We start from the raw sequence: 25861 nt of genomic DNA on the forward strand, positions 1-25861 counted from the left end.
TTAACACAGGCTTGACTAACGAGGCTCTCTTTCCCTAAACTCCGTGGAAATGCTCCCTCTGAAACTTTCTCGAATAGAAGTAAGTCATTCTTGCATGTCTCAAAGATGTAATCAATTTCAACAACCACCCTCATACTCCGCTTGAGCTGATGGCCACACCCTACAGCCTGTCCCCTTGAACTGCCTGACCTCTGAAATCTTGAATAAACATGCCAAATTCTGACTCCAACCTCTTCAACTGCTAGCTTTCTCTTTGCCTTATTCTTTTATTCTTGTTCTTTGTATCTATGAAAACCCCTAGTCCAATCCTAAGTGCTGCACCCTTTCTTACCTTTTCCACAGAACAACCCAAGCTCCATGATGTATCACTTCAACCAGTTTTGCTAACACCCTCTCATGCCCTTGACCTTCATGCTTCTATAATATCCACTCTACAAGTGGTTAATTTTAGAGAAACTCTTCCAGGACTTTTAATCTCAGACAAACTAGGGTAACGAAAACCAATTTACCCTCCTAAGTGTAAGAAATAACTGGGAAATATATATATTTTAAAATGGTGTGCAAGATACTGGACATCAGGCAATGGAGGATAACGATCTCCAGGAAACAGGAAACAAATTGGGTGACTCCTAGGATTGCCCAGCTTATGGCCTGAGAGAACTTCTAGAACACGGGTGCAGGGAGGGGGGATCCAGGTGGAGCCACATGGTTTCTCCTGTTTGAGGAGATAAGGCTGAAAGTCAAAAGGGCCAAAGTGGCGAACATCTGCAGGGCAGAGTGTGAGACACTGAGCTACGTAGAGAAAGAGTTCTAAAGATCTCGGAGTGTCCCGCTCAAGTCTTTAGCTAAGTACTGATCACAACAAGCTTGTAAGGACATTACAAAGAAAAAAAAAAAAAAACAAAAGATTGAAGGAACAATATTGAGAGTTCACACAGGCCAGAATAGTTCCAACGACCCAAATTGAACTTCAAGAGATGAAAACTACAAAGCCTGAGAGATGTAGCAAGTGTGACTATGTTGTGGACTATACTAACCATCTGTTTCCTAATACAGCCTGAGGTGGCCTGGGTCCAACAGGAACTAGGCCTGACACTCCCCAAATGCTTCCAGGAGGGGGCTCTCTGGAGGTGACACCTCAGGCCAGGGTGCCCATGCCATACTCACCTTGCTCTCAGTCCTGCCTGCTTCTCTCCACCTCACACCTTTGCTCACCAGACCACCACGGGGGATCACCTGGCCACACACAGCAGCCTCCTGCCTCCAAAACTCAACACAAGCCCAGGGGATTTGAAAACTTGAACACCAGATTGCATCACTGGATCCCAAACCTGCTGATGGCTCCCGAGGGCTCTGGGAACATTCAGACTCCAAACTCCTCACCATGCCTAAGAGACCCTTCTGTGTCTCCAGCCTCGTCAGCCGGTTCCCCACTACGTTCTGGCTCCTACCCACCCGTGAGAGCCCCCTCAGCCACCACGCCAGGTCAGACTCCACTGGGACGAGCCCCTGCTCCTCATCCTCTTTGGTGACTTTTGCCTCCTCGTCCTTATCATCTTCCCCATTGCCACCACTGTGGCAGCTTCGGCAGTGGTGCTGCTATCCAGCGGGGTGGCCCAGGCCACCAGCTTGGATAGCTCTGGGGCCCGGTGTGGCCTGTGTTGGTGGTGCCCACTGTGTCAGGCAGTGGCAGGGTGGTATCCATAGTCCTGTCCCAGCTCAGCTGCGTGTCCAGGCCCAGTGCTGGTATAGGAGGCAGCAGCTGTAGCCTAGGCAGCAGCAGGAAGCAACCTCTGCTTGCCCCTCCCCTCTGCAACAGGCTCATCAACTCGTATAAGGACAACAGCAGTGATTTCATATGCCCCGTCTGCTTTGATATGATTGAAGAGGCATACATGACAAAATGTGGCCACAGCTTTTGCTATAAGTATATTCATCAGAGTTTGGAGGACAATAATAGATGTAGCAAGTGTAACTATGTTGTGGACTATACTAACCATCTGTTTCCTAATTTGTTGGTGAATGAGCTCATTCTCAAACAGAAGCAAAGATCTAAGGAAAAGAGGTTCAAATTGGATCACTCAGTGAGGAGCACCAATGGCCACAGGTGGTGAATATCTCAAAATTTGTTGGGAACTGACCAAGATAACCTTGATTTGGCCAATATCAACCTCATGTTGGAGTTACTAGTGCAGAAGAAGAAACAACTGGAAGCAGAATCACATACAGCCCACCTACAGAATCTTATACAATTCCTCAAGATTGCAAGAAGAAATAGGAGAGAACAACTGGGACAGTTCCAGAAGGAGCTAAGTGTTCTGGAAGAGGATATTAAAAGAGTGGAAGAAATGAGTGGCTTATACTCTCCTGTCAGTGAGGATAGCACAGAGCCTCGACTTGAAGCTCCTCCTGCGTCACACAGTAGCGTGATGGATTCCACAGGATATAGCCAACATCCAGGTTTCAGTGGCAGTTCTTAGACAAAGAAACAGCCTTGACATAACAGCACATTAGCGTCAAAATGAAAATGGCCCACTGCTCATTTTGAAGACCTGGAGCAGTGTTACTTTTCTACAAGGATGTCTCACGTCTCAGATGATAGTCGAACTGCCAGCCAATTGGATGGATTTCAGAAATGCTTGTCCAAGGTTACTCAGGATAAATCAGTACAAACTTTAACCACATTATCATGCCCTGGTGATCTCTATAATGATTCCAGGATAGTCTCTGGTATTGAATTTGACCAGGATTGTGACTATTTTGCAATTGCTGAGGTTACAATGAAGATTAAAGTCTATGAATGTGGCACAGTCATCCAGGATGCAGTGGATATTCATTACCGTGTGAATGAAATGACCTCAATTCCAAAATCAGCTGTATCAGTTGGAGTAGTTACCATAAGAACCTGTTAGCTAGCAGTGATTATGAAGGCATTGTTATCCTATGGGATGGATTCACAGGACAGAGGTCAAAGGTCTAACAGGAGCATGAGAAGAGGTGTGGAAGTGTTTAATTTGATGGACCCTAAACTCCTGGCTTTGAGTTCTGATGATGTAGAAGTGAAGCTGTGATCTACCGGTCTAGACAACTCAGTAGCAAGCATTGCGGCAAAGGCTGATGTGTGCTGTGTTAAATTCAGCCTCTCTTCCAGATGCCATTTGGCTTTTGGCTGTGCGGATCACTCTGTCCACTACTATGATGTTTGTAACACTAAACAGCCAATCGTGGTGTTCAAAGGACACTGAAAAGCAGTCTCTTGTGCAAAGTTTGTGAGTGGTGAGGCTAACACTGTGGAATGTAGGGAAACTGTACTGCCCACATTCCTTCAAGGGTCATATCAATGAAAAAACCTTTGTAGGCCTTGCTTCCCATGGAGATTATATAGCTTGTGGAAGTGAGAACAACTCTCTCAACCTGTACTATAAAGGACTTTCTAAGACTTTGCTAACTTTTAAGTTTGATACAGTCAAAAGTGTTCTGGACAAAGGCCGAAAAGAAGATGATACGAATGAATTTGTTAGTGCCACATGCTGGAGGGCCCAACCAGATGCAGAGTTCAATGTGCAGATTGCTGCTAACAGTGAGGGTACAATTAAGGTGCTAGAATTGGTATGAAGGGTTAACTCAAGTCCAATTGTGCTTGACTCTACTGAAATACATCTGCAGCTGACAATGAGAGAAGAAACGGAAAATGTCATGCGATGTCCCTCCCCAAAGTCATTATGGGTTTTGGATTTGTTCTGAGTAATTTTCTTTTCTCTTTTCCTCCTCTATGACCTTTGGGACATGGGGAATACCCAGTGAACTCTCCACCATCAGTGTCACTCCACAGACATTGCTACTGTTGGTGTTGTGGTTGTGGTTATCTAATTTTTGTGATAGGGAAACACATTCTACATAAAAATAAATAGCAAAAAAGTTTATTGAGCCACAAATAAATAAATGTATATATATTACTTTTTTCTTGTTTAAATATTTTAAAAGATAATTTTACATAAAACTAATGTATGTAGGTTATAACATATGCAGAAGTAAAAGGTTTAACAACAATAGCTGGGAGAGGAAAAATTGAAGTATTCTGCTATAAGATTCTTCTACTATGCATGAAGTATAATATCACTAGAAGGTAGACAGTGATAGGTTTAAGACGTACACACACCCTAGAGCAACCACTATAATAACACAGCAAAGAGTTATGGTTACTAAGCCAACAAAAAAGATTAAATGGAATCTAAAAGAGACTCAATTAATCCAAAAGAAGGCACAAAAAGAGGGAAAATGGAATAAAGAACAGATGGGACAAGCAGAAAACAAAGAGCAAGATGGTAGATTTAAACTTAACTATATCAATAATCACATTAAATGTAAATGGGCTAAACACCCCAATTAAAAGTCAGAGACTGTCAGATTGAATAAAAAGAAAGATCCAACTATATGCTGCCTACCAGAAACCCACTTTAAACATTAAAAAAACAACAACCACAAATAAAGAAACACAGCCAGCTGCTTTCTTCAATACACCAAGCTGCTGAGAGCAGCAAGGAAAAAAAATTACACAAATGAGTATCTTATTGCCGCTGTAAATTCATGGTATCCATCTTTCCTTTTGCACTCCTCATGGCCAGTAATCTGAGTTTCCTCCACACTCAGGCTCCCTATGCTACAGCAATGACTTTCTTCCCTACTCCACAGGAAAAATAAGCTGTTCACCCTCACACCTGTTATGTTTCCACACCCATCCTCACCCCATTTTTGCAAAATTTGGAGAAACTAATCATTTCCCTCCTTCAAAAGACAAGTCTTAAGAGCAGGAATGGTCTCTGAGGCCCGACAGGGACGGGAAGTGCGGGTTGCTTCCTCTCCCCCGGGAGGTCCTTCTCACTGCCTCTGCATTTCACACCCCATTTCCCCAGGGGCTTGATCAGAGCACCTAAGCATTCTCAGACAACCTCCTAAATAGCTCATAGATCCATTCTGATCTCTCTAATTCCACTGGCAAGGTGCTTCCAAGCCTCATGTATTTGGTCTCTACCTGACCGGCAAACTCTTCTCCTAGTATTTGATCCTGTTCCTCCAATCCACCCACCGGTCTGCACCCAGACTGATCCTTTGGAAAGCCAAATGTGAGCCTGTCACTTTTCCCTACTTCCCACTGTCTGCCTTCTCATTGCCTCTGAGACAAACCTCTGGCTCTTCAGCCAGCCTCATGTGGCCAGTCACCTCATCCAGCCTCCCTGCTCCTAGGGGCCATAGTCCTCCTTCAGGTCCTCTGCATCTCAGCTCTTTCTCATCTCAACACACTGGCATATGCTCTGCCCTTGGCCTTGAAAGCAACTCACCCGCTCTCCATCTCCTCCCCATACCCGTCCTCCAGCTTTAGTGGCATGGCTTATTCCACAAACACAGGGGATGCAAGTTTCATTTTCAAAATTTTCTTCCAGTCAACTCACATCTGACTCCAGCCCTATCATGCCAGGCTGGAGGAAAATTAGCTCTCCGTCTTTCCTGAGGCTTTTACTCTACCCTACCTTCCAAATTTTACAGAATCCTGGGGTCTCATGTGGGAAGCCCCCAGTGTCCAGTCAGTGTTCATCAGTCTGCCTCTGTCTGTGATTGCCTGGAAACCCCTGTCCAGTCCATGTGGTCATGGGACCTGCAGGCTCCACTGTTTCCTGGAGCTGCCTGGACCACAGGACACTGGGGAAGGTGGGACCACCGGGTGGCCAGAGCCCTGCCCTCTGTGTGCACCACCCAGACACCCTCTCTGGCGTCCTGCCACCTCCTGGGGTGACACACACTCTGTAAAGGGAAGTCTGAAGTGTGGGAGCAACGAGTGCGCAGTCTATTGTGTCCCACATCAGAATAACAGATGGCTGCATAGTTCGCTCCTTCTCTCTCCACAGTCCTGAGACATTGTTTCTCTTTCGTGCAACTTCTCCCAGTCTCTCTCCCTTCCGCTTGGGGACACCTGTAACAACTACTTCCATGTGCTCTCCTCCCACCAGCAAAGGTCCTGGAAGCTAAGACTCAGAAAGCCTCACTTCCCGCTTCCAGGGGGAAAGGGAAATGATAACAGGAAACACCAACTCAGAAAGGTATCCCGCCTCATTACAGAGAGCCTTCCCTGACCCCACAGGCTACGCTCACTGATCTCTCTCAGGAGTCTTCTCCCTCCTTTCTAACGCTCAGTGTCCCCGTATCCACACGTTCAATGTCTGAGTCACCCACCAGACTGGAAGCCCCGTAGGGCCTGAAGCCTCACACGGTGCCTGCCACTTCGTGTTTAGTAGTGCTGGTAGAATAAGTGGACGAAGGCAGGAGTCAACAAACAGGACACTTGCTAGCCCTTTGTATGCACAGGCAAAACCTATATACTTGGAGAATCTGTTTTGGGTTTTGACAAACTCTGAAACACCCAGAAAAAAAAATACTTGCTCTTTCTTGAGAAACTACTGTAAAGTCCAGGCTAGAAAGGAAAAAGGAATCGGACACTGGTCTTGGTCCTGATAGAAACAATTGTGGAAAGGCAAAGGAAGGTACCTGTTTTAAAGGAAGGGAGCTTAAAATGCAGGCAAACATCAGACAACGTGTCATTGTCACTTGTTTTTATTCTAGCTAATGGCATTTAACTGGCTGCGGTGATACAGTGTCTCAGCCCCAGATGACACACACTCTGTAAAGGGAAGTCTGAAGTGTGGGAGCAACCAGTGCACAGTCTGTTGTGTCCCACATCAGAATAACAACTCTTACCTCCTCTCCAGCGCTCACGCTTAGGGGAGTGGTGGTGGTTTCAAACTAGGTCCACAAATTCTCTGCTGAACCTCCCTGCAAGAGGTGGAGCCTAATTCCCATCTTCTTGAATATGGGCTGACTGAGTGACTCAGTTGTAACAAGGAGGACAAAGTGGAATGAAGGTGTAGAATTCCAGGACGAGGTCATGAGAAGGCACAGCGGTGAATGCCCCTTTGGAGAAGCCCCACAGATGAGGAACCGAGGCCTCTAACCAACGGCCAGCGAGGACCCATCAGTCATAGACTGAGTGGGAAGTGGATCCTCCAGCCCAGGCAATCCAGTGATCGGAGCCCCTGCCTACACCTTGACTGCAAGCCCACTTGAGACGCTGCACCAGAGCCACCCACCCAAACCATACTGACTCCCGGCTCTTCAAAACTGTGCAAGATCACTAATATTTGTTATTTTAAGCTGTGAAATTTTGAGGGTAATTCTGTACCTCTGACTTAGGCTCTAGTTCTGGCATCCATTAGGAGGTTCCAGAGAGAGGTACTTCCAACCTAGAAACTTAAAGGTGTAGGTCAAAGTTCCGTATAGTCCAGTTTCTGGAAACTTCTACCCATGGGGTGTTTCCCCAAGTGTGGTGCACAAGATGACTGTAGATGGTGCAAAGATGAGCGTTTATTTTCATGACACTTCTGAATTTCATTTACCATGGATTGGAAAAGTGCTGGTTTTCCACTTTGGAAAAGTGATGGATTTCTTAGTGTCTAAGGGGAATTTGTGCAGGGAAAGGAATACTCACTGGTAACTGTAATTTAAGCAATGTACCAATTATTAATCTTTGGAATTTATTAGATAATTAGCATTCTTTGAGATATTAAATAATCAACATTGCCCTAAATATTTATACTTACTTACAACTAATAAATAAAAAATTATGAATTTAACAAAACAAATTTTCCCAATCAATAAAAACCTAGATTGCAAACTTAACCCAGCACTTTTAGGCATTTAATTAAAATCTCAATTCTAACATATTAACTTCCTTCAGTGTTCTAAGATCCTTCAAATGCTAACTGGTCCCACACACCAAAAATAGATTACAAAATTGTTTAATACCCTTACTCCAAAAGCAGTTACGACAATGTGGATACCAAGGCTTTAATCAGTGTCCTTTTTTGATCCTCTTCTGCTTGTATATTTTCACGGTTGCATTCTTTCCATTGTCCTAAGATTTCAGTAACTATGAGTTCAGTAGCTCCTATTTTTCACCTTTCTGGAATTTCACAAATTTTACCACACTCCAAAGTAAGAGACATTTTCTTGATCCCGCTGGGAGTTGGCAGGTCTCGTATGGGTGACCTGTTGATGTTTGGTCAGGACATGGTTATACAGACCAAGCAGATTCAAACCTGAGCTTGGTCATCAGGATGTTTCTTTTTATTACAAAGAAGCTGCACTGGTTATCCCCTGGGACTTCTGTGTTCCTGTCTTCCTTAATGATGGTAACTTTGGAGACGTGATGTCTTTCCCAGGAATGAAATGGTCTTTAAGTTTTGTATTTGACCTCTCCTTCTTGTCCAATAATTATGATTTATTATTCTGGTCTATTAGCATAATTAGAAGCTTATGGGCATACGTCTTATTAGTATCTTTTTATAATTAGTAGAATTATCTGGACGTTTCCTCCTTTGAGAAAAGATGGAGTAAGTCTGGAGTTGGCTCATTCTTCTTTTAAGGACATTTGACTGCTTCGTTCTGCAGGAACGCATATTTGACTACTCTTTAATTGGTTACTGTGTGAGAGCAGCAAGGCTGACCAACAGCTGGGGCACTTTCCATCCGCCATCCACACGTTCCTGTTCATGACACCGTTCCTTTTTATGCTGCGATGATTTTAACTGACTCACCAATTTCAGGTCACTCTTTCCTGCTCATGCTGGTCCATCCATGTATCTGCTAAACAGACATGTGTTTACCAAAGAAACAAGACACCCATAGACAGCAGCACTTTCCCACTATTGAAAATAATAAGGATGAGGCATATTCTATTAAACTCACTGTTTCTTTAAATCACTCCATTTTTAATACTTAATATTACCTGTCCTGACATTCTTTTCTTGCCCACAAATACACCTGCAGGCTGTACAGGAAGCATAGCGGCTTCTGTTTCTGGGGAGGCCTCAGGAAGCTTCCAATCATGGTGGAGCGAGGCATCTCACATGGCAGGAGCAGAAGGAAGAGAGGTTGCAGGAGGTGCTGCACCCTGTTAAACAACCAGGTCTCGTGAGAACTCACGCACTATCACGAGACAGCACCAACGGCACAGTGCTAAACCATTCACGAAGGATCCACCCCCGGGATCCAACCACCTCCCACCAGGCCCCACCTCCCACACGGGGGATTACAGTTCCACATGAGGTTTGGTGGAGACACAGAACCAGATCCTATCAACCCTCAACAGTCTTTTTTTTCTTTTAGTTGGAGAATGGTGTTAGAGACCAAAATCTGGGTCCCAGGCACGTGTGTGAGCTGTGATGTTGGAAAAATGCTGTTTCTGATGTTGCTATTGGAACATTTATTCTAACAGAGTTGTCATTTCTTTTAAAATCGTATCTTCACATTGACTTATCCGAATTGGTGTATGATTATATTAGCAGGTCTCTCTAATAGCATGAGTCCACCAACCACCAAGACATTCTCTCTAGGATTGATGTGCCATAGAGATATAGTTTCCTTTTGAAATATATTATTTAACATCAAAAAGTGAGACGGTTAAAAAAATGCATTGCAAATAATAGTACAGGCAGTACTGGAATATGACAAGCAACTTGAGTGTGAACTGTGAATGAGCAAAGCTAAGCAACACCCGCAGGGCAAGCTCTGAACTTGCTGGCTGGTCTGGCCACCGGGGAGGCCCTCTCATGCCACATGGTGGATTGAGTTCCTGGGGATGCCACAGCAAAGCATCATAGGCTCGGGCTGGAAACAGCAGAAACGTATTGTCTCAGCTCTGAAGGCTGAGGTCCACAGTCAAGGTACAAGCAGTGCCTCGCTCCCTTGAAACCTGTCGCGGAGACTTTTCCTTGCCTCCTCCGAGCTTCCGGTGTGGCTGGCCATCCTTGGAGTCCTTGGTTTGCAGTTGCAGTGCTTCAGTCTCTGCCTCTGTCTTCACACAGCCGTCTCCCCTGCATGTCTCTGGGTTTCCGTGTCTCTTCTCCTTTTATAGGACGCCAGTCATATTGGATTAAGGGTCCACCCTACTTCATCTTAACTAATTACGTCTACACTGGCCTTATTTCCAGATAAGGTCACATTTGCAGGCACTGGGGTGATGTCCTCAACATACCTTTTTAAGGAGCGAAATTCAACCCATACCCACAGGCCTGTTAGGACACAGAGCTCAGCCTCGGCCAGATGCACATTCTAGGTCTGCCCATCACTCAAGGTCAGCAAGTGCAGAGGCTGCTGGTCTTGAGGTCAAAGACGCTCATCCTGGCTCTGTGTGGGCCCCAGGCTCATGCCACAGGCCACATGCCCATCTTCAGCCTCTGGGTTGGACCACAGGGGCCACAGCTTTCTCTCCTTTTGCTCATCAGGGCAGAATCTCAACCTGAGGGTGGTTGGCTGATCAGAATTCAAACAGAGTAGACAGGTAGTTTGGAAGAAGAAACTTATTTCTACCTTAGAGTCTCGTCAACTATAAAATGAAGGTTTTAGGCTAATTCACAGGTTTTCCAACTTCACTCTGAGGAGTGACCTCAGCGTCACGTGCAGGAAAGTGGACACCAAGTTCCACGAGACGCTGCTTTCCGTTCTTCCTCTGTTTGTGCAACTGTCTACCTGTACCAAAATCAAGGCTGGGTTCTTTGTGCATATTTACTCTCCTTAACTTTTTTTTTTTTTTTTTTTGAGACAGAGTCTCACTCTGTCACCGAGGCTGGAGTGCGGTGGCGTGATCTCGGCTCACCACAACCTCTGCCTCCCAGGTTCAAGGGATTCTCCTGCCTCAGCCTCCCAAGTAGCTGGGATTATAGGCCGTCACCACCACACATGGCTATTTTTTGTATTTTTAGTAGAGACGGGGGTTCACCATGTTGGCCAGTCTGGTCTCGAACTCCTGACCTCAGGTGATCCACCCACCTCGGCCTCCCGAAGTGTTGGGACTACAGGCGTGAGCCACCGCGCCCAGCTTACTCTCCTTAACTTTAAATAAGCCCATGATATATGTATGCTCTCCCCACTTTTTAGAGCAAAACAGACTCAGAATAATTTTTCCAGGTCACTTGAATGTTGCCTGACTGAGGTTCATTCGATCGTCGGTGTGTGTTTTGTATTTTATTTGGCAGCAATGAGCAAAATGGTCTCAGTTCCCACCCTCGGGGAATGAACAATCTAGTTGGGGGAGAAATTTTAAAACCGCAAAAGTGAGTACATTTCAGGTCACAGAGAACGCTGTACAGATGGGGCACATGGAGGACATAAGCCAAGTTCAGATGAGCATTCTGGTGACAGCCTCTGTGAGCTTGTCAGGGGAGAGCAGCCCAGGCTGGGCGCCTGGAGACGCGCAGGAATTGCAACCCTCTGCACTGCTGGCGGGAAGGCGAGTGGTCCTGCCGCTGTGGGATGTAGGGCGGTGTTTCCTCAGAAGCACTAAATAGAGAAGCACCACACGATCCAGCAATTGCACTTCTGGGTATTTGCCCAGAACCGCTGAAAGTAAGGAGTCGAGCAGATACTGGTTGGTAGAGTTTGGATATTTGTCCCCACCCAAATCTCGTGTTGAGATGTGATCCCCAGGGCTGGAGGTCGGGCCTGGCGGGAGGTGTTTGGGTGGTGGGGACAGATCCCTCATGGCTTGGTGCTGGCCTAGAGACAGTGAGTGAGTTCTCATGAGATCTGGTTGTTCAAAAAGCATGCGACACCTCCCCAGCCCCCACCGTTGTCCCTGCTTTCGCCATGTGACGTGCCTGCTCCCGTTTCGCCTTCCACCATAGTGAAAGCTCCTGGAGGCCACTCCAGAAGCTGAACAGATGCCGGCACCGTGCTTCCTGCACAGCCTGCAGAACTGTGAGCCATTAAGCTTCTTTTCTTTATAAATCACCCAGTCTTGGGTATTCCTTCATAGCAATGCAAGGACAGCCTAACACATTGGCACACCCATGTTCATAGCAGCATTACTCGCAATCATCGAAAGGTGGAACGAGCCAAGTTTCCATTGGTGGAAAAAAGGATTTTTAAAATGGGGGTGTACACATACAGGAATACTATTGTTATTCAACCTTAAAAAGGAAGCAAATTGTGACTTTTGCTACAACATGAATGAACTTGAAGACATTATGCTGAGTGAAGTGAGCCAGTCACAAAAGATTAAATACCATCTGATCCCACTGGTGTGATGTCCTGAGAGACATTCCTAGAGATAGAAAATAGAGTGGTGGCCACTGGGGACGGGTGGGCTGAGAAGGTTGGTGTTTGACGGGTACAGATTTTCACTTTGGGAGGATGAAAAAGTTCTGGAGAAGGATTGATGACAGTTGCACAACAATACGAATTTACTTAATGCCCCTGAAGTGTCCACTTAAATGGTATCAATGGTCAATTTTGTGTTATGTATATTTTAGCACAATGATATAAAACAAAACACTTTTTTTCCTCCTGTTCAGGTGAAGGCAGTGCCTCAGAGTAAAGGAACGATCTCCTAGCCCTGGGCCTGCACAGCTCACAGGTGACCTTCTGTGCTGGCAACAGCCTCCCTTGTGGGTCCCCTCTCCTCACTGTCCCCAGGCCCAGTTCCAGTCACGGCCTTGCCCCTGCAGGGCCCTTGGGGTCTGGGGAAAATAGTCTGAAAATCCTTGGGCCTTGGATTTCCTCTGCCTGTAAGTCCCATGGGTTAAGGGTTTGCCTGGGCAGGCTTTGAAGTGTCTGGATTTTTCTCAGCCCGGAAGAGAAACGCCGATGACTCATGGGACAGGGGCGGGACATTGGCTCGTGGAAAGCTCTGAGCCCTCTCATCAGTTTGGATCCTCCCGGCTCACCGTGGCCACAGCAGCCCCCGGGCCTGCGCTGTCTTTCAGTGGGAGCTCATCCTTCAGGAAACGTCTGTGTCATGTGGGCAGCCTGCATGAGCATCAGCCCTAAACCGCCTGGATGACAGCTCCTATTACAAATCCTTTCCTTCTCTGTGGGGCCATCTCTTCCACGTTGCCCCCCTTTAGGAAGGGGTGGGGAGGCTTCTGGAATGAAAGGGCTGGCACCAGGTCTCTGTCTCTGATGCTGGCGTAAGCTTCCAGCACTTTCTCTTGTGCCAGTGCTGAGCTGGAGCCCACCAAATTGAAGATCTGAGTTAGGGGAGTCATGCGACCATGACGGCCCCCGTGTGTGCTGCTGGGATCGGGGAGCACCTGACTGTGCTCACCTTTTCCTGTAAGAGAAGTGGGGCCAGCCCCTCAGCCCTCTCTAGTTGTTCGAATCTACATTTACCATTTAACTCACGGGGGATCCCTAGAAACCCGCTTTCACTGGGTGCTTCTCAAGCCTATTTGGGAAAAGAACAGGACAGTGACTCGCTCCACGCTCTCTTCCTGTAAGAAACCAGAGGCTGTATTCCCAAGCCCCCCATGCCACCTGTCAAACAGAAATGAAACCAAACTAGCCACAGCCAACTGGGGGTGTCTTCCCTGCCTCAGTTTCCTCGCTTGTTGAAGGCACACACAAAGATGTGTGTGGTGTGGAACAAAATGAAACAGGAAGCTGTGGTGAAAATTAAAAGAGCAATGCAAATGTAAAATGCAGCCACTGCGAGTATTCGAGGTAAGGAGTTATACCTACAAAAGACACTCACTACCGAGCGCAGTGGCTCGCACCTGTAATCCCAGCACTTTGGAAGGCCAAGGCAGGTGGATCACCAGAGCTCAAGAGTTCAGAGCAGCCTGATCAATATAGTGAAACCCCATCTCTACTAAAACTGCAAAAATTAGCTGCGCGTGGTGGCACACGCCTGTAATCCCAGCTACTCGGGAGGCTAAGACAGGAAAATTGCATGAACCCAGGAGGTAGAGGTTGCAGTGAGCAGAGATCACGCCACTATACTCCACACTCCAGGCAGAGGTGCTCTTCCCTGCTGTGTCTGGGCTGCAAGGAAGCCGGTGTTGACTCGGGCTGGAGGAGCCCTTGACCCTCAGACATCAAGAGCAGCCAGCGGGGTCCCATAAACAGTGGCAATGCCACAGCCCTGGCCACACGCTGCTTGGCAGCCCATGTAGGTTTGCCGTTGGTTCATTAAAGCAACACTAAGATGCCCTTTATCCCTCTCTGTTAACACAAGCAATAGAATGAAAATGTAATTGCCACAGCTAACTCAATTAAAAGCATTTCTGAAATTTGCCCCTTGCTCCTGGTGTATTGAAGACTAGATTTGGAGCCACTTATCACCAGCCCCATGGTGGACTGTGCCATTTACTCCCCCAAAGGACCCCAGGAAACCAACGTAATCAGCCCCGTTTTACAAGTGAAGAAACTGATGTTCTAGGAGGATGAGTGGCCTCCCTGAGGCTGCACGGCTGCACAGGGGCAGCTGCAGGATTCCAACTCAGGCTGACCCCACCTGCGAGCCCCACGGCCCCCCCGTGGTGTTGGGGATCTAGGGCCAACTGCCTGGGTCCCAGCCGCCAGTGCCTGGCCCTTGGGCTCTTTGATCTTGGTCAGTGTATCTAATGTCTGTATCTTAATTCCTGCATCAGATCAACTCAATTAAGTTCTTCCTTGCATACTGCATATTCTGAGAACATGCCTGGTTCTTCCTTCCTTTCCTTCTCTCCCCTTATTGAAAACGAACCGCTGTCTTGTGACTAGTGTGGCCTTGGCAGTTTTCGCCCGGGGCATTTCCACGGAGTCGGCTGCCTCCACTTCCTCCCACATGGAAGACAGCACATTGGCAGCTAATTCATGGGATGAAGGTGGAGGCGGTGCAGATCCATGAGCCTGGGAGCAGATGATGAATGCTGGAGCATTCGCTGCAGCAAACACTCAGCCCTGCAGCATGACTCAGAGCCACTTGTCACCAGCGGCCTCCGGCAGTCCACCAGCCTGAAACCACAGGACAGGACTGGCAATCCCAGCACGGAACACTGATGCCCGTCATCATTTAAAGACTCAGAGGCAGTCACGAGAGGGAGTGGATCAGAGCCACTCTGGACTTCTCACAGTCAGCTCACACCCTCGCATGTGTGACATGCACAGGGTGCCCAGTCTTCCTGGGCCTTTGGATGGAGCCCCCGGCCACCTGGAGGGAGCACTGAAACTGAAGATGCTTCACTCACACTTGGTGTTGCCTTCTCAGGTCCCAGCACCTGCACAGAGGCCTCTCGGGGCATGACAGTCCCCTGCTGAATGGCACATTCCCCTCCAGCACCTGCAGGCCTTCCCTGTCCACTGCACCTGCCTTGCCCCAGCACTCCTGCCTGACCCTGGAGAAGGATGGAGATGCAGGGTTTTGTGGGGAGTGCCGGGAAGGGGCTCCTCGGGAAAGGGAAGCTGATGGCAGCCCCTCCCTCACCTGCCCCAGCAGCTGAGCTCATCTCCTGGGGGGCACTCATGCTCCCTCGAAGTGACAGGTGGGCCCGCTACCCACAGGCCAGCAGAACACAGCTCCTTTGGGGTGGGGAAAATCCTGCCCTTTCCTTGGCCACAGAGCCATCCCCACGCACCCACTGAATCAGGATGGAGGCCCAGGCTGAAGGTGGGGGCTGGAGGGAGCACAGCGGGCATGAGGAGGCGCTCCAGCCGTTCCTCATTCTAAGTGGGAGCTCCCTGGGAGGACAGATGGCTGCTGCATTAGGAGGGCGTTTCAGGCCCACCTGCTGCCTCCAAGGAGCATAAGCTGGCAATGCTGGAAATCAGCCTACAGCTGCCCCTCCAGGTGACCCCATCAGGGGAGCAGGACTACGGGACTAGCAACCCAGGTATTGAAGGATTGTCGCTCTCCAGGGACCTCACTGCTGGAGCCAGGCCAGTGCTGGCATCCCCACCAGCAGGGGCTGTGGCTTTCCGGGACCTGCTCTAAGCTGCCAAGAGGAAGTGAGATTCATGGGTACACATGCAGGCGGCTGCACCCTTCCAGGCCACACGTTGGACCCAACAGCTCCTGTCTGGTTAGCAGTGCTCAAGGGAAGTTCCTGGTGCTGGAAACCTACTGGATTTGGGGTGCGTGTGACCCACCTGGGTCAGAGTGCTTGGCTTTCTGCTCATCTGCTGAGTCAATGGGGGATCTGTGTCCATCTGCCCGTCTCCCCTTTTCCTTGCACTATCTCAGAATCTCTATTTCATAAAACACCGATTATTTGGCTATTACCCTCATTTAAAATTGTATATATTAGTTAGTACATAATCCTCCTTCTCTCTCCGATCTCATTAGCTGATAAAAGCATTAGCTGATTGTCACATGTCTAAATGACCGTGTAATAGGTATTGGCTTTAATTGTTGGTACTTAAGTGGCCATTATAACAAAGTGTTTTGCTTCATAAGCCAGGTAAGCCCCTCGCTCTCCGAGGAGGAACACTGGAGACTCGGCTGCTCAGAGCCAGATTTGCAGTCTGCTGGCCGCCCATGTGTAGGACTCCAGTATTTTGACGTTGGCTTCCAGAGTCATTTTTGTTTTGTTTGTCTTTAGAGGATATAAAATTTACTAGTTTAAATGTACCGGTCAGTGGCATTAACTACATTTACGCTTTCGTGTAACCATCACCACCATCCATCTCCAGAACTTTTTCATCCGCCCACGTTGTACCCAATAAAGAACAGCTCCCTTCCCCCAGGCCCCGGTGACCATCACTCTACTTCCTTTCTGTATGACCTGAGTACTCTAAGTACCTCATGTAAGTGCAGTCGTAAACTCTTTGTCCCTTCGTTGCTGGCTTATTTCACTCAGCTTGTTACCCTCAAGGTTCCTCCATGTTGTGGCCTGTGTCAGAATTCCCTTGCTTTTGAAGGGTGTGTAATATTCCCCTGTATGTATGCATCACATTTTGTGTCTTCCTTCATCCATTTGTAGATGCTGGGGTTGTTACCATCTTTTGGCAATTGTGAATTGAATTACTGGCCTTAGGTGTCTTTGTTTTGTTTTATATTCCAATCCTTTTCTTTTTTTTTTTTTTTTTTTTTTTTTTTTTTTTTTTTTTTTTTTTGAGATAGAGTCTTGCTCTGTTACCCAGGCTGGAGTTCAGTGGTGTGATCTCTGCTCACGGCAACCTCTGCCTCCCAGGCTCAAGCGATTTTCATGTCTCAGCCTCCTGAGTAGCTGGGACTACAGGCGTGCACCACCATGCCTGGCTAATTTTTGTATTTTTAGTAGAGATGGGGTTTCGCCATGTTGGCCAGGCTGGTCTCGAACTTCTGACCTCAGGTTACCTGCCCGCCTCGACCTCCCTAAGTGCTGGGATTACAGGCGTGAGCCACCGCACCTGGCCTTTTCTCACCTGCTTCTCATTTTTACTCCTCAGTGACTGACATTAGATTCCATTGCAGCTCCTTCATAAATTCTATTAAACCACCTGAGCAACATGGGAGACGAAATTCCAAGAGCCAATGAGTGAGCCCTTTTCCTACACCGTAAAGAGTTCTTAACCACTGGGGGTCACCCACCCATCTGAGAATCTGAGAAAGTTTTAATCCTCTCCCATTTGAAAACCATACAGTCACTCACACAAACGTGACCTTTTCAGTTTCCATGGACACCCCTGAGACCCATTTTTAGACCACAGGCTTATATCTGCTCTAGATAATTCATTTCTTCCCAGAACATGGTAAATCAAAAGTTTTCTAATCAGAGTGTGGTTGAAATGCTTGAATAAAACATAGAATCACTTCCAGTTTGGCAATGATATAAAGCGGAATGTCTGTGTTTGGAACTTTTCCAGTACAGAACACGACAGTGAAAAAAAAAACAAACAACAAAAAAAAAAAAAACAAAAAAAAACAGTGCATCCATGCAGTGTCTCCAAAACGCATGGGAGGCCAGGAGCTGAGTGTGGGACCCTCCTTCTGGCTGCAGAGGGGATTTTGGTGACTCTAGACATGCAGGGGAGAGCATGCTGGGGAAAGAGGCAGAAATGCCCTTCTCCAAATGGGAGTCCCTCCCGGCACCTGCCTCCTGCGCTCTGACCATTCTGATTGCTGGCAGCTCTAGCTCCAGCCCACCAACCCCGCCTAAGCACACACACCCTCCCACTGTCCCAGCACAGGGAATCAGTCAGGGAGCCAGAAGGCCTTAGTTTCCAATTAGACTGCACACGACTGTGTGTCGCTGCCCAGGGAGGGGCTTCTGCAGGTGGCAGCCGACCTCCGCCTCAGGGCAGCTCCAGTTGCACAGGCCATGGAGGCCGCTGCCATCCAGCTTCCGCTGCAAGAGCCCGGGATCAGCCTGACTTGTCTACTGAGGATGGGGAGTGTTTGGATAAATTTGCCATATCCGAGCAGGAAATACAAGTCAGCCTGGATTTCACACAGAGCTGGAGGCTGAGCCTCAGCTGAGATGCCATGTGCGGCAGTGCGCTGGGGACGTGTGCACTGATACCCAGGCAGCTGAGATGCCATGTGTGGCAGTGTGCTGGGGACATGTGCACTGATACCCAGGCAGCTGAGATGCCATGTGCGGCAGTGTGCTGGGGACGTGTGCACTGATACCCAGGCAGCTGAGATGCCATGTGCGGCAGTGTGCTGGGGACGTGTGCACTGATACCCAGGCAGCTGAGATGCCATGTGCGGCAGTGTGCTGGGGACGTGTGCACTGATATCCAGGCATCTTTACGGAAGGTGATGTGTCTGGGAGACATGGGTGCTCGGGTGTGTGCACCTGGGAGTGGACACAGGTGTGTGTGGAAGGGTGAAGTGGGAAAAGGGGGAATAGACCAGGAGCACAATGTCTGGGGCCTGGTTCCCTGCGGAGGGCAGAGTTCCAGAACCAAACCTAAACCCTCCTGTCCTGGGGCCTGTGCAGCACGGAATGCCTGGGACAGCCACTTCACCCAGGCGTCCCACAGAGTGAGGGACAAGGGCCATCTCCCTTCCCCCTTGGTCAGGGACTCCCAAGGGGCTGCAGCCACGTTGCTTCTTTTGAGGTTTCGCCACAGCACTTGGGCAGAGATGAAGCCATCGCTCAGGGCAGCCCTGATGGGGGCTCTCCCCCTTCCCAGGAAGCCTGGAACCTCATGGCCGACTGACACCTAACCCTTGTGGCACTTAAAATCACCTGGGGAGCTTTGGAAACAGCCCCCCATTCCAGACCCATCATTCTAAGAATCTCCAGAAATGGGGCCTCGGCCCCAGGTATTTTTTAAGTCCCCAGGTGGTTCGAATGTGCAGGCGAGACCCACCGATGGCCTCTTCTTCCCCTTGGGAAGCCCTCACCCATCTTTGGTAAATACATGATTGATTATGCGTAAGGCAGGTAACTGCCAATATTGAGTCCACTGAAAGATGCGCATTTCAGGATTCTGGTAGAGATTTTCCTTACAATCACTGTCAGGCAGGTGACAGGTATAAAAAGCTGCCATCGTCATTAATGAAGCATGTGCTTACCCCATCAAAGTGTTTCATATGGTTGTCACTTTAATGGGCATTATTGGACAACACATGGAGAGTTTAATTGCTATTTTAAAATATCCTCAAAAATGTTACACTATAATTTGGCCTTGAAATGAAAAAATATTGTGTGTTTGATGAGCATGTACATAGAGCATCAGAGCGTTACCTTTGATGTCACCAAAGCAAATATTTCTCACTTCCATTTCGTGGGGGTTTTTGCAAAGTCATAGCCAAGGGCTTTATAGAACCTAACAAAGCAAGACACCACAAAGAATGATCCATGAGAAGGAACACACCTAGAACACCAAAGGCCAAGAGATCACCAAATCCCAGAAACAACTTTTTAAGAGACATACGGCTCTACTGCACTCTACGGCCCAGTCACCATGGGAAACACAGGCCTATGCTCTGAGCCCAAAACAAGAGCCATGCAGTTGCATACGGATGTGGAATAGAGAAAAAATTTTAGAAATAGCCCCACCAATGTATTTCACTCATTTATTCAAGTTTATGTAAGTACGAGAGTGACATGATACAATCCATGTCTATGAATTTCAAAAAGAGATCTTTCAATAAATATGAAGAAAAATTTGAAATGATATAAAGCATTGTTTCAGCTTTATTGGAAATGCTTCTCTTAGTGATTCACAAAATAGGGGCATCTTAGAATCGATGGTTTGTTAGTTTCTGTGAAGTATGGTCATTTGCTACTAGGTCTAATGCCTAGCACTCAAGTTTAACCTGCCCGTTGCCCGGACCATCCGAGCTCCCATACTCTGTCTGTTCTCTTCTGAGAATGCCAATAGGCGCCCCCTTCCCAGGCTTTTCCATTTCATGGAGAGACTCTCTGGCACTGGCCTCTGTCCTCACCCCTTCTCACCCACCCCCATCCTGACAGGTCTTGCAGCTCTTCTCCCCGAGTCAACCCTCAGTCTTTCTCCTGCCATTTCTCATTTTTACCATGCCTCCTTCCCTGTAATTCCAGCCTATTTCCAGCACGCACTGCCAAACGGGGGCCCTAATTTCAATCTGTCACTCTTACTCATCTCTAAAATGGGGGGCAGTAAGGCAGAGACTCAAGGCATGTGCTGGGGAGTCACAGATGTGGATTCCCTCCAAGCTTTCTCGTAAGCTGGGTAACCTTGGACATGTTACTTTGCTTCGCCTGAGAAGGGGGAAGAAAATCACTATGTCATGGAGTTGTTGCAGGATTAAATGAGAGAGTGCGTGCATTTCAGACCCTCTTAATTATAGCTGCCTCCGTGGCTTCCTTCCCAAGTGCAGCTACTACGGAGTTTGGGTGGGATTGGGCAGGTCAGGGCTTGACTGGCTTAATCCCAACCATGTGACCTAGATTGGGGCACATGCCCTAGATTGGTCTAGTCAGAGCAAAGCTCAGTTCTTACTCGGATGGTTTGGGGAAGAGAAATTCCTTTTTACCCTGATGGTATGGTACAGTCATCCCTTGGTATCTGCAGGGGTTGGTTCCAGGACCCCTGAGGATACCATATTCAAAGATGCTCAAATTCCTGATATAAAATGGGGTCGTATTTGCAAATAACCTCCAACAATCCTCCTGTATTTTCCAAATCATCTCTCGATTACTTACAGTAGAATACCTAATACAATGTAAACGCCATGTACATAGTTGCTATACTGTATTGGGTTTTCGTTTGTATTAGTTTTCATTGTTGGATTGTTATTTTTAATTGTTGTTTATTTTTTTCTGGTCCTCAGGTGGTCAAATCCAAGGATGCTGAACCTGTGGATCCAGAGGGTCGACTGTGTCTACGAAGGCTGTAAGTAACCCCAGGAGCTCTTGGCTGCCAAGAAACCAGCCTGAAAAAGAGGCTGGCCTTTGAGGAGGACAGGAGGACAGAGGAGGGTAACTGAGCCAGGACCCCTGTCAAACCACATCTGATCCCCTACAGTGACTCAGGTATGTGAGCCATAAAAATTATCTTATTTAAACACATTTCAAGTATCTTTTCTATCATTTGCAGCCAAAAGCATTCTAAAGGATCCAATATGAAAAGCATTTAACAAGAACTTAACAGACAGTAGTTATGTTATCAACTCAAGTGTTTAAAATTTATAACAGAAATGAGGGAAATGAGTAACATGTCTGTCACTCCAAGTGAACCTATTCTGTAGCAGCATGTAAATCTCTGGGCCCTGTTCTAGAATTTTGCCAGTAAATGATCACCGCAGAACCCCTAACCTCCACTCTACCAACCAGAATACATCCCATTTCCACATTCGAAGTAAGTAATTCAGGGCAAACTCTTTTAGTGACAGAAAGTATTGACTCCGAACCCCATCTCTCCACTGTCCCCTGGATTAATTAAGTGGAAGGAATAGGAAGCCTGCTGCTCCTCCACAGTGCCCTGTGGCACCAGGGCGCCTCACAGAAGCCACACTGGCCCCACACACCCTCGCTGTGTGCACAGAAGCCTGGGCCTGATGCTCCCGAGTGTTACTGATCTGAGCTGGGGTCCACGCACCTGCCGCGATAGAACCAGATAGTCACCTGAGCTTTTGCAGTGGTAGAAAGGAAGGTGTTTGTTTGCAGGGCACCATGCAAGGAGGCCCAGCAGCCTCTGCTCAGTCCTGGCCTCCCCGATGGCTTGCGGGGAAGGGCTCTCCCAGGCAGGGATGTGCTGCAGGAAAGTGGATGCCTCAGGCACGGTTGTAATCAACATGTGGAGGGAACACACTGGTCTTTGCTATTGGTTCAGGGGGCGAAGTTTGTTTAAATTTTACGGTCAGCAAAAAAGGAATGTTAACTGGCGGGGAGGGAGGCAGTGACTCCCTCCAAGCCCCCCAGGAAGAAACTTAGTAGAAAGAACAGCCGTCAGGGTTCAGTCCTCAGCTCCCCTCATCTGAGCTCTGCCTGCAGTGGGTCTGTTTGCTGCGGGTCCTCGGCGGCGGGGGTGGGGGTGCAGGTTTCTGGACTTGAACTTCCTCGGCTATTGTTTTAGGCCACTGTGACATTCTTGCTTTCAAGTTGCTCATTTCCTTCTCAGGGCCTGGAATTTCTCTTGAAGCAACTTAGAAATTTTCTTTCATTTCCATGCTTGCTCGGGGGGCCAAGGCCCCTAAAAAAGGGGTCACTACTCTGACTTAAGAGTAGGGAGGTGTTGAGCCAAATCAATTCTCTCGGAGAAGTGTGGTCTCCAGGAAGCAGAGGCTCCAGACACACTTCTGAGCTTTCCTTGTCTGGCCTTGGCTCCGTACATGGAAGGCCAGAGCAGCCCCAGGCTTCCTTCTTCACCCTCCGCGGGCGGCCAAGCGCCTCCTGCAAAGAGGTTGAGGCGCACTGCGGACCACAGAACCCCTGTGCCCCCACCAGGTCACCGGGCGCGTGGCTGTCCCTTCAGAGCACGAGGGTGGCGTTCCTGCAGTTTTCACAGTGGTAGAAAGGGCTCTTCCCGCCCTGGCCCTGCCACCTTGGAGGGTATTGAAGGTGGCCCCCAGCTCCGTGGTGAGCTTCCTGCTGTGATAGACCGGTCACAGCAGCACACGCCGTGTGCACCCAGTTGTCACAACATAGGTGGTGTGACTTGAAATCCAGTTCCTCGGTGGGGGGAGCAAGCTGGGCTTCGGGGGGTCTGAGTGGGGAAGGCGCTTCAGCTGGCAGAGCTGAGCAGAGCTAACTGTGAAGGACGGGTTCCCAGTATAAAGTCTTCCATCAACAGGCAGAAAACGTGCTTATGACTTCATCATTGTACCCAGGGCTTTGCTACAATTCATATCTTCCTCATGGTTAATGGCGTTTTAGCCCACTGATGCCACATAATACATTTCATCAATTCTGGGGGGAGGCTCCTGCCCAGAACATCAAAGCCAATTTGTAAATATCGAGTGATGGATTTTGTCAGTAAATTCATATCAGAACAAGGCAATAGCGTTCCCACACAAATTAATGTATCTTAGCAGATGTTTGACTTTGAATATCCTGTTTTGAATATATATTACCTGATAATGTATATGCACAAAGCATTTTTTATTTCCACTCATTAAATCTCAATCAAACAAGTAATCGTCCTAAACTACAGAGGCACAGAAATCAGTTTTCCCTGCCCATCAAACAGGAGCAATTTATTGTGGTGTAAAATAAATGAACTGCTAATACAGTTTTTAAAAAACAGCAATAACAAAGCTAAAGGCCCGTGCCCCTGAGGAAGGATTGCCGTGGTAGGCGGGGGCGCAGAGCCAGTGACCGGGTTCGAATTCTAGCTCTGCCACTGACTGAACGACCTCAGCCAGGTCCCTCCCTTCCTGTGCCTCTGTTTCCCCTCTGCTGAGGGGGATGTGTGTCATCTACTTCATAGGGTTGTAGAGGGACTTAAATGGATTCATTTGTGTGAAGCATTTAGAACCCTGCCTGGCATTATGTACCTGCTCATATTATTATACCCTAAATGACACAAGAGAAAGGTGGAAGCAGAAACAGACCTGGTGACCGACGAGGATGTAGAGGGTGACATTTTGGCCAAATGAAGAAACCACAGAGTTTTAAATGTCAAAAAATCTTAGAATTTTTATTTTACCCGCTCCCCGTTTTACAGATGTATTAGTCTGTTTTTGTGCTGCTGATAAAGACATACCCAAGACTGGGCAATTTACAAAAGAAAAAGGTTTGATGCGCTCACAGTTCCACGTGGCTGGGGAGGCCTTACAATCATGGCAGAAGGTGAAAGGCATGTCTCACATGGCGGCTGACAAGAGAAGAGAACGTGTGCAGGGAGTTTCCTTTATAAAACCATCAGATCTTGTGAGACTTATTCACTATCAGAAGAATAGCATGGGAAAGACCCGCCCCTGTGATTCAATCATCTCCAGCCAGGTCCCTCCCACAGCACATGGGAATTATGGGAGCTACAGTTCAAGATGAGATTTGGGTGGGGACATGCCAAACTATAGCAACAGATGAGGGAACTGAGGCCTAGGACTCCAAAGTCACTTGAGTGAGCTCCACCTTTGGTCCTGCAGAGCTCACACAAAGTGGCAGCCAAGGCGTTGCTCAGAGCAGTTGAAGAGACCTTAAGCAACATCCTTGACATGTTGACCAATGACCTTTGGACAGTCATAAAACATATGCACACGACTCCCCCATATCTTTGATGGCATATTCCCCTTGACCCAACTTTAAAATAAATAAAAATCAATATAATTTTTTTTTGAGATGGAGTCTCGAACTGTCGCCCAGGCTGGAGTGCAGTGGCACAATCTCTGCTCTGCTCACTGCAAGCTCCGCCTCCCGGGTTCTGGCCATTCTCCTGCCTCAGCCTCCCAAGTAGCTGGGACTATAGGCGCTGCCACCACGCCCGGCTAATTTTTTGTATTTTTGGTAGAGACGGGGTTTCACCGTGTTAGATAGGATGTTGTTGATCTCCTGACCTCATGGTCCACCCAACTCGGCCTCCCAAAGTGCTGGGATTACAAGCATGAGCCACCACACCCGGCCAAAAATCAATATAATTTTTTAAAAATTAAAAATTATAGTCCAGCAGCTACCTCAACAGACGCAGAGCCCCAGATACAGACACAGGGAGGCCTTGGTGCCTCCATTTCTTTGAGCGTCCTCAGACCCTCTCCCTGAATGTTTTCCATCAAGGCCCTGCGTCCAGGGACACTCCAGAATTTTCCTGACTAACTAGTGGAGTGTTACTGAGATTATTGTCATGGGAAGAAGGGCTGATGAAGGTGAATTTAGAGTGGTTTTGCAGACTGAAGAGCTGCAGCTTGGGGATCTCACACCAGGCTGGAGTTTCCTGTGTCATTGTGGTGGTCATTCTCATCACAGTGACTATTTGAAGAGCACTTGGCCCAAGGCAGCGCTGTTGTAATTGCTCTGTAGAGAGGAGAGAGCACCGGGGTTACTTACGGGATCTCCCCACCCCTAGCCCACGCTCTCCCAATTACCTGGCATATGCATTTTTTTTCCTATTGCTGCTGTAATAAATTATCACAAACTTAATGGCTTAAATCAACACCCATTTTTTAATTAATTAATTTTATTATTATTATTATTATTATTATTATACTTTAAGTTCTAGGGTACAAGTGGCATAACGTGCAAGGTTTGTTTACATATGTATACTTTGCCATCGTCTGGTGGTCGCTGCGCCACCCACTCACGTCGTCAGCACCCATCAAACTCGTCATTTACATCAGGTATGAACCCCAATGCTATCCCCTCCCTCCCTACCCTACCCCCTCCCCATGATAGCGCCCGCCGGTGTGTGATGTTCCCCTTCCGAGTCCAAGTGATCTCATTGTTAGGTCTTCCGCACCTATGAGGTGAGAACATGGCGGTGTTTCGGTTTTTCTGTGTCTTGTGATAGTTTGCTACGCAATGAATGGTTTCCAGCTGCATCCATGTCCCCCACAAAGGACACAAACTCATCCTTCTTTATTGGGCCTGCATAGTATTCCATGGTGTATTGATGTGCCACATTTTCTTAATCCAGTCCTGTCACTCCGATGGACATTTTGGGTGATGCCAAGTCTTTGGCTATTGTGAATCAGTGCCTGCAA

The 25861-nt window shown here is 47.8% G+C and overlaps 1 pseudogene; it reads left to right on the forward strand.

Moving 5' to 3' along the window:
* Window positions 1-1977: 1977 nt before the first annotated feature.
* On the forward strand, window positions 1978-3615 carry LOC108523913 (E3 ubiquitin-protein ligase RFWD2-like; annotated as a pseudogene).
* The last annotated feature ends 22246 nt before the right edge of the window (window positions 3616-25861 follow it).

Source organism: Rhinopithecus bieti, unplaced genomic scaffold (assembly GCF_001698545.2).
Source record: "Rhinopithecus bieti isolate Rb0 unplaced genomic scaffold, ASM169854v2 scaffold_73682, whole genome shotgun sequence".
NCBI lineage: Eukaryota > Metazoa > Chordata > Mammalia > Primates > Cercopithecidae > Rhinopithecus > Rhinopithecus bieti.